Source organism: Felis catus, chromosome B2 (assembly GCF_018350175.1).
Source record: "Felis catus isolate Fca126 chromosome B2, F.catus_Fca126_mat1.0, whole genome shotgun sequence".
NCBI lineage: Eukaryota > Metazoa > Chordata > Mammalia > Carnivora > Felidae > Felis > Felis catus.
This window is the reverse complement of record NC_058372.1, coordinates 338,054-347,826: the sequence shown is the minus strand read 5'-3', so window position 1 is coordinate 347,826 and position 9,773 is coordinate 338,054.

Sequence of the window (9,773 nt, the reverse complement as noted above, 5' to 3'; positions counted from 1 at the left end):
GAGCGGGAAGGGCGGAGGAGAAGGGGGGCGGGGGGGTGAAGACCGGGCGACCTGAGCGGCCCCCGAGGCTCAGCAGCTTAGCCTGGCTGTCCTGGGAAGGACCCTCGGAGAAAGGGCTGGAAGCTAGAGCCGGGGAGAGGAGCACCCTGAGAGAAGCTGAGGCGGCGGGAGCAAACAAGGGATATAGGGGGGCCTCCAGCGGAGCCGGGCCCAGCGGCCTGTCTACTCCAGCGGGGCCCAGCGGCACCCTGTCTACTCCAGCGGGGCTCAGCGGCACCCTGTCTACTCCAGAGGGGCCCCAGGCCCAGTGTTTCCTGAATGATGGAGAGGCACAGGCCTAGGGACCAGCCCGTGGCCGTGGCCTTTGTGCAGTGGTGAAGGCTGTGTGTGTGTGTGTGTGTGTGTGTGTGTGTGTGTGTGTGTACGTGTGTGCATGTGTGTGTGTGAGCATGTGTTCATGGTCGTATGAATGTGCGTGTTCGTGTGTGCGCTCGCATGTGCGCATGTGGTTGTGTTCGTATGCGTGTGTTCGTGTGCCTGCACGTGTGTTTATGTGTGCACATGTGCGTGTGTGCGCGTGGGAGTGAGTGTGGGCTGCTGGAGGAGACGGGATTCCTAATGGGGGACAGGCAAACAGTATGTAACTGATCTGACCTGAGGGTCTCATCCTTCAGCCCTTTTTATAGCAGGTATCTTCCAAGGAATCTTTTACTGTGCAGAATTGAAATTCATAGATGATACAACCTACCTACACACAGAACTTAAAAATCAACGTGCTTCCCTGTCCATACCATAGAGGAGAAATGACAAAGAATAATTTGTGATAAAATAACATAAACATGTTAACGTGTGACTGTTGAGGCCCCACCACACTGGCCACACCTGTCCACACAAGCACACGCCGATGCAGGTGCTGAGGCAGTGACTCACCTACCTCCAGCATGTTGCCATCGATGAAGTGACTTAAGGAAATGTTGGACAACTCTTGGTACCAAAGTGAACCTTCCCTAGATTTACACAGAACTGTAATTGTGTTCCTAGAAAGTTCATTGTATATTAATACCATTTTTTTAAACACTATTAATTTCCAGGCTCAGATAATTAAACACAGGTTTTCACCTACATGAATGTCCTAGGGGACACTTGGGAATCTGGATGAGGGACAATTTATTGTGCCCGCTATGTTTGGAAGAATATCTTATTTCCCTGCCCTGCTCATAACTGCCAACAATGGCCCCTCATCACTGTAAGCACAGAAGAAAACACCACAGATTGTTTTTTGATGTTCTCTAGGGAGTGTTTGAGACCCTTTGAGCTAGAAGTTGGGCAGAAGGGAGGAAGAGAGTGGGGCAGCATTTCTAACCACTCAAAGCAATAGACACCCTGCTCAGCGTGGCCTGATGTCCTCTCAGCAGGGTGGAACCAAAAAATGTGGGTGTCGACTGAAATAAAGTTACTGACCCCAGGACAACATGTGGATGAGGAATTTCCTAGACTGCTTTGAAAAGAGTTTCCTGTCTGCCTGGTCTGAAGGCTAGCTCAGCTGTCTGGCCAGCAGAGCACCCTCTCTCTGTGCTTCTGTGTGGTCCTAGCAAAGCTGATGCCCAGGAGGACACCCCTCCCAGACCCAGCATGGCCTCTCTGGAGGGGTGAATCTGCATAGGCACCCTCTCAGGAGCCCCCAAAGGAGTTCTCAAAGCCCTCATCTAAACCTTCACTCTGGCGGCTTCTCTCTGGCTTCCCTGAAGTCCTGACCCCTTTGCTGGTCTGAGTTGAGGGGGACAGAAGGGTGGAGTGCCCCCCTGGAAAAAAGCAGTCTGTGATTCCGTGAAATTGAACATTATTTTGGTGTTATTTATCGCCACGCTGCTGGTGCTAAATCAGAAAAGGAAACACCTTTAATGTCCATATCACAGAGTATTGGTTTAGTACATTGGAATGTATTCATTCCATGTTTAAAACAGCAGCCAATGATATTAACTTGGGAAAATATGAGAATTTGAGGCGGGGAGACAGAATACAAAATTTGTACAGTTGTGGTATATATGTGTTTAAAAGCTGGAAGAAAATACATCAAGGGGCACCAGGCTGGCTCAGTCAGAAAAGCAAGTGACTCTTGATCTTGGGGTCATGAGTTTGAGCTCCACGTTGGGTGTGGAGGTGACTTAAATAAATAAAACTTTAAAAAAATACATCAAAATGTTAGCAGTAATTGCCTCTGGGGCCATGAATAATTGGGCACCTTTTTTTCTTGACGTTTGTTATTAAATTTTAGTTCCAATGTTTTGCAAGTGTTACCTTTATAATCCTTTTTTTAAGCTTTCTTTTTAACTGCCCTCGGGACTCTGAAACTGCTCACCTTTTTCCACCAGCACCTACAACTGCAGCCTCCGGTGTCACTGCCCAGATTCCCCAGGACACTTACCAAAGTCCACCCCCCACCAGTACCCAACGCCCATCCACTCCTCTCCCTTCCACCAAGCACCAAACTCCTCCAGGGAGGACACACTCAATCCCGTCCCCTCTGCTTTGCGCCCTTGCTGACATGTCCTCCTTTTACAGTTTCTGACCGTCTCTGACTCCTGAGAACGGTGCCAGTCTTCCTGTTCATGTTATTTCTCATGCTCCCAGCTCCTTTCCTGTCTTCCGCCTCAATTTCTGCCTGGCATGGAGAGCATAGAGCCCAGAACTTAACACCCCACACACCCCACAAACATATTAGCCCAAGTAACCCAATTCACTCAAGGTCTGCTGGGCTCTACGTGCCCTCAGTGGGCATCTAACTTAATTCTCACCCAGCCATGCAAAGTAGGTATAACGTCCTTCTTTTGGAACCCAGTAAGCTGCAATTTGAGGACAGTAAGTACGAATCAGAGGTCACCGGCTATGCAGTTGACAGAGCCAATAGTGGAAACACTTAGTGCGGTTCCAAATTCTTTCCACAGCGTCAGGAGATTTGGTTTCAAGGCCCTCCTCTTAGCCAACGTCCACCGCAGGGCATTCCTTATCAGACGTCAGGGAGCATCTGTTTCCCATCCGAATTAGCAGAGGGTGGTGGGTATGCGAGGGGGGTGTTCACGTCCACCTGCCCCTCCTCTTGCATTGGGGTGAAAGTCCTGGCCTCAGGGAAGCCCTTCTGTCCTACGCAGCTCTTGTGATTTAGAAAAGCGTATGGGGCAAAGGCTTAAAATTCAAACATTTACATTGCCAGGCTTCACCCTGGTGTTTCAGTGACGGCTTGAACCTTCCTCCATACTCCGCACTGACTGCCAAGGCTTTCTTGTTGGACCCTTCCCATCGTGTTCCATTTCCATGTCCTCCCTCCTCCTCTAATGGGACAGTCTCACAGAGCTGTGGGGCCTGGAGAGGGCAGGGGCGGGGGTAACCATTCTTTAACAAATCTTCTCCACTGCTCCCCACACAGTTCTCTCTCACTGTATGTTCTTGACACTGCTGGCCTTGGTGCTTTTGAGCCAGGAGAAGGAAACAGGAAAATTATAAGGCCATTTCTATTATGTCTTTACAGGCACATCCAGGGGAACGGAGCGTGGAGCTCAAAAAACTTCAGTGAAATAAAAAAAGGGCCACACACCCCTCCACCCCCGCTTCCCACAAGGTGCTCTGGGCCAGGGGCAGCTGTCTCCCAGGTGCTGTGAGCCAACAGCCAGATTACAAAGCTGACAGAGGGGTGCCTGGGGAGCTCAGTCGGTTAAGCACCTGGCTTCGGCTCAGATCATGATCTCGCAGTTCAGAGGTCACGATCTCCTGGTTGGTGGGTTCCAGACCCGCGTCAGGCCCTGTGCTGACAGATCAGAGCCTGGAGCCTGCTTTGGATTCTGTGTCTCCCTCTCTCTCTGCGCCCCCCCCCCAAAATAAATAAACATTTTAAAAAGTTTTTTAAAAAGTTGACACTGCCCATTGCTTCTGTAAATAATTCCTTCATAAGAGAGCCCTTCTGTAATAAGCAGATGAACACGAGGTGCTGAAATGCTAGGTTAGCCTAAACAACAAACAGGAAAATAATTAGCTTGTCTGTCCCTCCTTCTACAGGGTATACGTGGTCAGGTTAACAGATGTAGAAAAGATTCAGTTCTCACAGACACATTTAGTGAGTATTTCTACTCCTGGAACAAGAGACTCAGATTTTTAAGGATTTCAACGCAAACATGTTTACTAAACTGTGTTTAGTTAAATATATGTAATTGAGTATATACCAGATATGAATATACATAAATTCATAGCAATCCAAAAAGCATATGTATCATAATGCATGTATGCTTTTGGGCATTTGGTTGGTGGGGTGTGTGTTTGTTCATTTCGCTGCAAAATATTTCTCTCCCATTATGTCCAGTTCAGGATCCGATAATGACTGTTCATTTATCCAGAGAACACTAGCACAATACTGAATAATACTAAGAGAAGAAGCATCTCCACAGTTTTCTATTAGAAACTACAGAACGTGGGGGAATCTGTTATTTGACACGTGTTGCAGGTGTAACATCCATAATAGAGTACAATCTTGTTTCTGCAGTAAAATACATGACTATTAACATTAGGTGCAGTAAATAAAGACCATAAATAGCTTCACGTCTGGTCTTGCCACCAAATGAGTTAGAAACAATTTTTTTTCTTATTTTCGGAGCACTGTGGATTTTAGAAGTACAGAAAAGGATGTGTGGAGGTGAGTGCACAAACATGAAAAAATATTCACAAATAGATGTTTTAGGAGTCAAATGAACAAATCTGAGGCAACAGACTAGAGATTCTATTCTTGGAAATCCCATAAAAACACGAGTTTCATTGAAGTATTATTGAAAGTTTTATTGAAAAACACAAGTGTTATTGAAGGTGTGACCTGCACTGAACAGCAGAAAGTAACTGAATAAACCAAAGAGGTAAAAGAGGTAAAAGATCTGTACACTGAAAACTACAGAAAGCTTATGAAAGAAATTGAAGAAGACACCAAGAAATGGAAAAATATCCCATGCTCCTGGGTTGGGGGAACAAATCTTATTAGAATGTAGATACTACCCAAAGCAATCTACACATTCAGTGCAATCCCAGTCAAAATAACACCAGCTTTCTCCACAGAGCTAGAGCAAACAATCCTAAAGTTTGTATGGAACCAGAAAAGACCCTGAATAGACAAAAGAATCCTGAAAAAGAAAACCAAAGCAGGAGGCATCACAATCCCAGTCTTCAAGCTGTATTACAAAACTGTAATCATCAAGACAGTAAGGTACTGCCACAAGAACACACACTGAGATCAATGGAACAGAATCGAGAACCCAGAAATGGACCCACAAACGTATGGCCAACTAATCTTTGACAAAGCAGGAAAGAATATCCAATGGAATAAAGACAGTCTCTTCAGCAAGTGGTGCTGGGAAAACTGGACAGCGACATGCAGAAGAATGAACCTGGACCACTTTCTTACACCATACACAAAAATTAACTCAAAGTGGATGAAAGACCTCAATGTAAGACAGGAAGCCATCAAAATCCTCGAGGAGAAAGCAGGCAAAAACCTCTTTGATCTTGCCCACAGCAACTTCTTACTCAACAAGTCTCTGACGGCAAGGGAAACAAAAGCAAAAATGAACTATTGGGACCTCATCAAGATAAAAAAACTTCTGTTCTGCAAAGAAAACAATCAATAAAACTAAAAGGCAACCAATGGAATGGGAGAAGATATTTGCAAATGACATATCAGATAAAGAGTTAGTAGCCAAAATCTATAAAGAGCTTCTCAAACTCAACACCCAAAAAACAAATAATCCAGGGAAGAAATGAGCAAAAGACATGAATAGACACTTCTCCAAAGAAGACATCCAGATGGCTCACAGATACATGAAAAGATGCTCAACATCTCTCTTCATCAGGGAAATACTAATTAAAACCACAATGAGATACCACCCCACACCAGTCAGAATGGCTAACATTAACAACTCAGGCAATGACAGATGTTGGCGAGGATGCAGAGAAAGAGGAACCCTCTTGCACTGCTGGTGGGAATGCAAACTGGTGCAGCCGCTCTGGAAAACAGTGTGTAAGTTCCTCAAAAAATTAAAAGTAGAACTACCCTACGACCCAGCAATTGCACTACTAGGTATTTATCCAAAGGATACAGGAGTGCTGATTCGAAGGGACACATGCATCCCAATGTTCACAGCAGCACTATCAACAATAGCCAAAGTATGGAAAGAGCCCAAATGTCCATCGATGGATGAATGGATAAAGAAGATGTGGTTTATATATATACAATGGAATATTACTCTGCCATCAAAAAGAATGAAATCTTGCCATTTGCAACAACGTGAATGGAACTAGAATATGTTAGGCTAAGTGAAATAAGTCTGTCACAGAAAGACAAATATATGATTTCACTTACATGTGGAATTTAAGAAACACAACAGATGAACATAGGGGAATGAAAGGAAAAATAAGATATTAAGATAAAACCAGGGAGGGAGGCAAACCATAAGAGACTCTTAAATACAAAGAACAGGGTTGTTGGAGGGGTGGAGGATGTAGGAATGGGCTGGATGGGTGATGGGTACTCAGAAGGGTACTTGTGATGAGCACTGGATGTCATATGCAAGTGATGAATCAGTAAATTCTACTTCTGAAACCAATATATCACTGTATGTTAATTAGCTTGGATTTAAATTAAAAAAAAAAAAAGCAAGTATAACCCTGTTACAGTGGATGGGATGGGGCTGCCCCATCCAGGGACCAAAATGGACAATTCAATCTGAGCAGAAAGGGAAGTCTGGAACGGATGTGAAGCTGGCTCTGCTATCATATCAGAGTCTGAAGGCCGACATGACTCAGACACACCTTTGGATGCTTCAGTGTTTATTACGCTTCGATCAGAGCAGAAACACACTACCTTAGTGGTGCATAACCTACAAGCAGTTCATGTTACCTCCCTTAATCCTTCCAGCTATCCCTGTGTGGTGTGCTATTATTATGATCCATTTTCAGAAGAGAAAACTACATCTCAGAAAGGTGGCTGAGCCAGCCCCAGGTCACCCAGCCAATGCCAGCACAGCTGGGGCTGCAGCCTAGATCCCTGGGCCTCCTTCTTGTCACTCATGGTGCTACAGCCACACTGGCCTGATTGCATTCTTGAACTGGTCCAGATACTCTCTGCCCAGGAAGCAAGCAGCCCAGACATGCCCTCTTTGGCCTGCACACCCCATGCCACCCTCACCTGTTTAAACTTAAACATCATCTGCAGAGAAGCCTCCCCTGAATTGCCCAGACTGACCTAGGCCCCGCCCCACCCTGCAGGTGCTCTCCCAGCTCACGACCTTCGCCATGCAAAACACTCATCTCAGTGGCCACTTTTTTAAAAATTATGGAACCATTTATTTAATGATACGCCTTCCCGAGCAGCCCTCAAGCTCCACGGGAGCCGGGACCCTGAGCGTCGTGCTCATTTTCTCCCCCCACAGGAGCTGCACAGCACCTGCTGCCTGGTTTGAAGCTCAAGGGAAGATCAATCAACAAAACATCTGACTCAAACCTCAGCTGTCACCCCACTCACTGCGTGGAATTATCTCACCACTTCTCAAGCCTGGTCTCTACTGTTTGGCAAAGATCTCCTAGGCATTGGTAAAGTGAGATACTTCCTTCCAGGGGACACATCCTCCACACATTTAAATCCTATCACTACGAGCCTGCAGCAGCTCTACAGGGTCGATGTCTGGTGCATGCACGAGTTCTTGTCCACGGGGCAGCACTAGCAGTGGTTAGTGGGCCACATCGGGCTGTCAGCACAGTGAGATGTCACCAGCAAGATTGTCCTGCTGCTCTGAAGACAGTGTCTTTCCTAAGACCAGCCTCCCTGGTCTTACCCCCAAGATCTTGCTATGAAACAGGGGCAAAGGTGGAGAATTTCCAGCTGTGTCTAGAGGAAACTTTTACTCTGTCTGGATAATCATAAGTAGGATGTGGGAAGAGACAAGAGAAAGAAGAAAGAAAGAAAGAAAGAAAGAAAGAAAGAAAGAAAGAAAGAAAGAAAGAAAGAAAGAAAGAAAGAGAGAGAGAGAGAAAGGAAGGAAGGAAGGAAGGAAGGAAGGAAGGAAGGAAGGAAGGAAGGAAGGAAGGAAGGAAGGAAGACAGACAGGCTAAGAGCCGATGGACCCAAAAAAAGGGTTGATGGCCCTATTGTCGCTGATTGTTGTCAAGCAGCCAGCACTAAACAGTTATGAGACTCAAACAAGGTCAAGAGCTCTGGAAGCCTGAAGCATTGCCAAGTATTAGTACTTAAAATTGTATTATGGGAGGGGGCACCTGGGGGGCTCAGTCGGTTGGGCGTCCGACTTCGACTCAGGTCATGATCTCATGGTTCATGGGTTCGAGTCCCACGTAAGGCTCTGCGCTGACAGCTCGGAGCCTGGTGCCTGTTTCAGATTCTGTGTCTCCCTCTCTCTCTGCCCCTCCCCTGCTCATGCTCTGTCTCTCTCTCAAAAATAAACATTAAAATAAGAAATTTAAAAAATTGTATTATGGGAGAGAAGTGGGTTTGAGAATGATTCTCTTACGGAATGAGAATGGGTTTGTGTATCATGTGATAAAGGTAGGAGGCACTCGCGAACGTTGTGTCCTTGGTTTAGAAACAGAAACATGGAGTTTTTCCTCTTTCCCAGCCCACAGCAGGTCCTTTCTTGCCACCCTCCACTAGGAACTTTCTGGAAAGCCCCAGGTGTGGGCAGTGGTAAGTTCAGAGGCACTGCCTCCTCTCACGGCAGAGGCTGCAGACTACATTGCAGTCGGTCCTGAACCCACCAGGAAGTGCCTGTCTGTGCCTCACCTTCCTCACTCTTGAAATGGGGATAATAACATACTCTCCTGGAGTTGTAGGGATTAACTGAGATAATCACACGTGTGCAAGTTTCTAGCCCATGAATGGGTAACTCCCTTTACACCCCTAAATCCCCCTCGGACACGTCTCAGCCCAGCCCCCTGACCATGGCTGCCAGGCCTCATGATGGACAGGATGGGCTTCTTATGTATTCTTCCAGAGATAGACTATGGCTGTGTAAACAAATAAGTTTCCCCTTTATGACACAATAGTAGCATACTATAGTTGAGGGGGTATTCCGTATCGATACTCAGGGGGCTCCCCCTTGCCTCATTATAGCTAAATAATATTCCACTGGCTGGCTGGCTCAGAGATAATTTATGCGGTCCACTTTTGATAGACCCTGACATGTTTATAGCCTTCTGCAATTACAAACAATACTGCATTGAATAACTTTGTACATGTATCATTTCCCACATGTGGGAGTCTCTCTGTGGAATCACTTCCTATGCAGTAAAACTGGGTGAATTGTGTATGCATTCACCAATTGTGTGTGGCATTACCAAACTAAATCCAAACGGAACTCTTGGGGCACCCAGCTGGCTCAGTGAGAGGAGCACGAGACTGTTGATATTGGGGTTGTGAGTTTGAGCCCTATGTTGGGTGTAGAGATTACTTACAAATAAATAAACTTAAGGGATGCCTGCTGGCTCAGTCAGTTAAGCATCTGACTCTTGCTTTCAGCTCAGGTAATGATCTCATGGTTAGTGAGATCAAACCCAGCCATTGGGCTCTGCACTGACAGCACAGAACCTGCTTGAGATTCTCTCTCTCTCTCTCTCTCTCTCTCTCTCTCTCTCTCTCTCTCTCTCCCCCTCCTCCCCTCACTCTCTCTCTCCCTCTAAAATAAAAAAATTTTTTTAACTTAAAAAGGGGTTCCTGAGTGGCTCAGTCGGTTAAG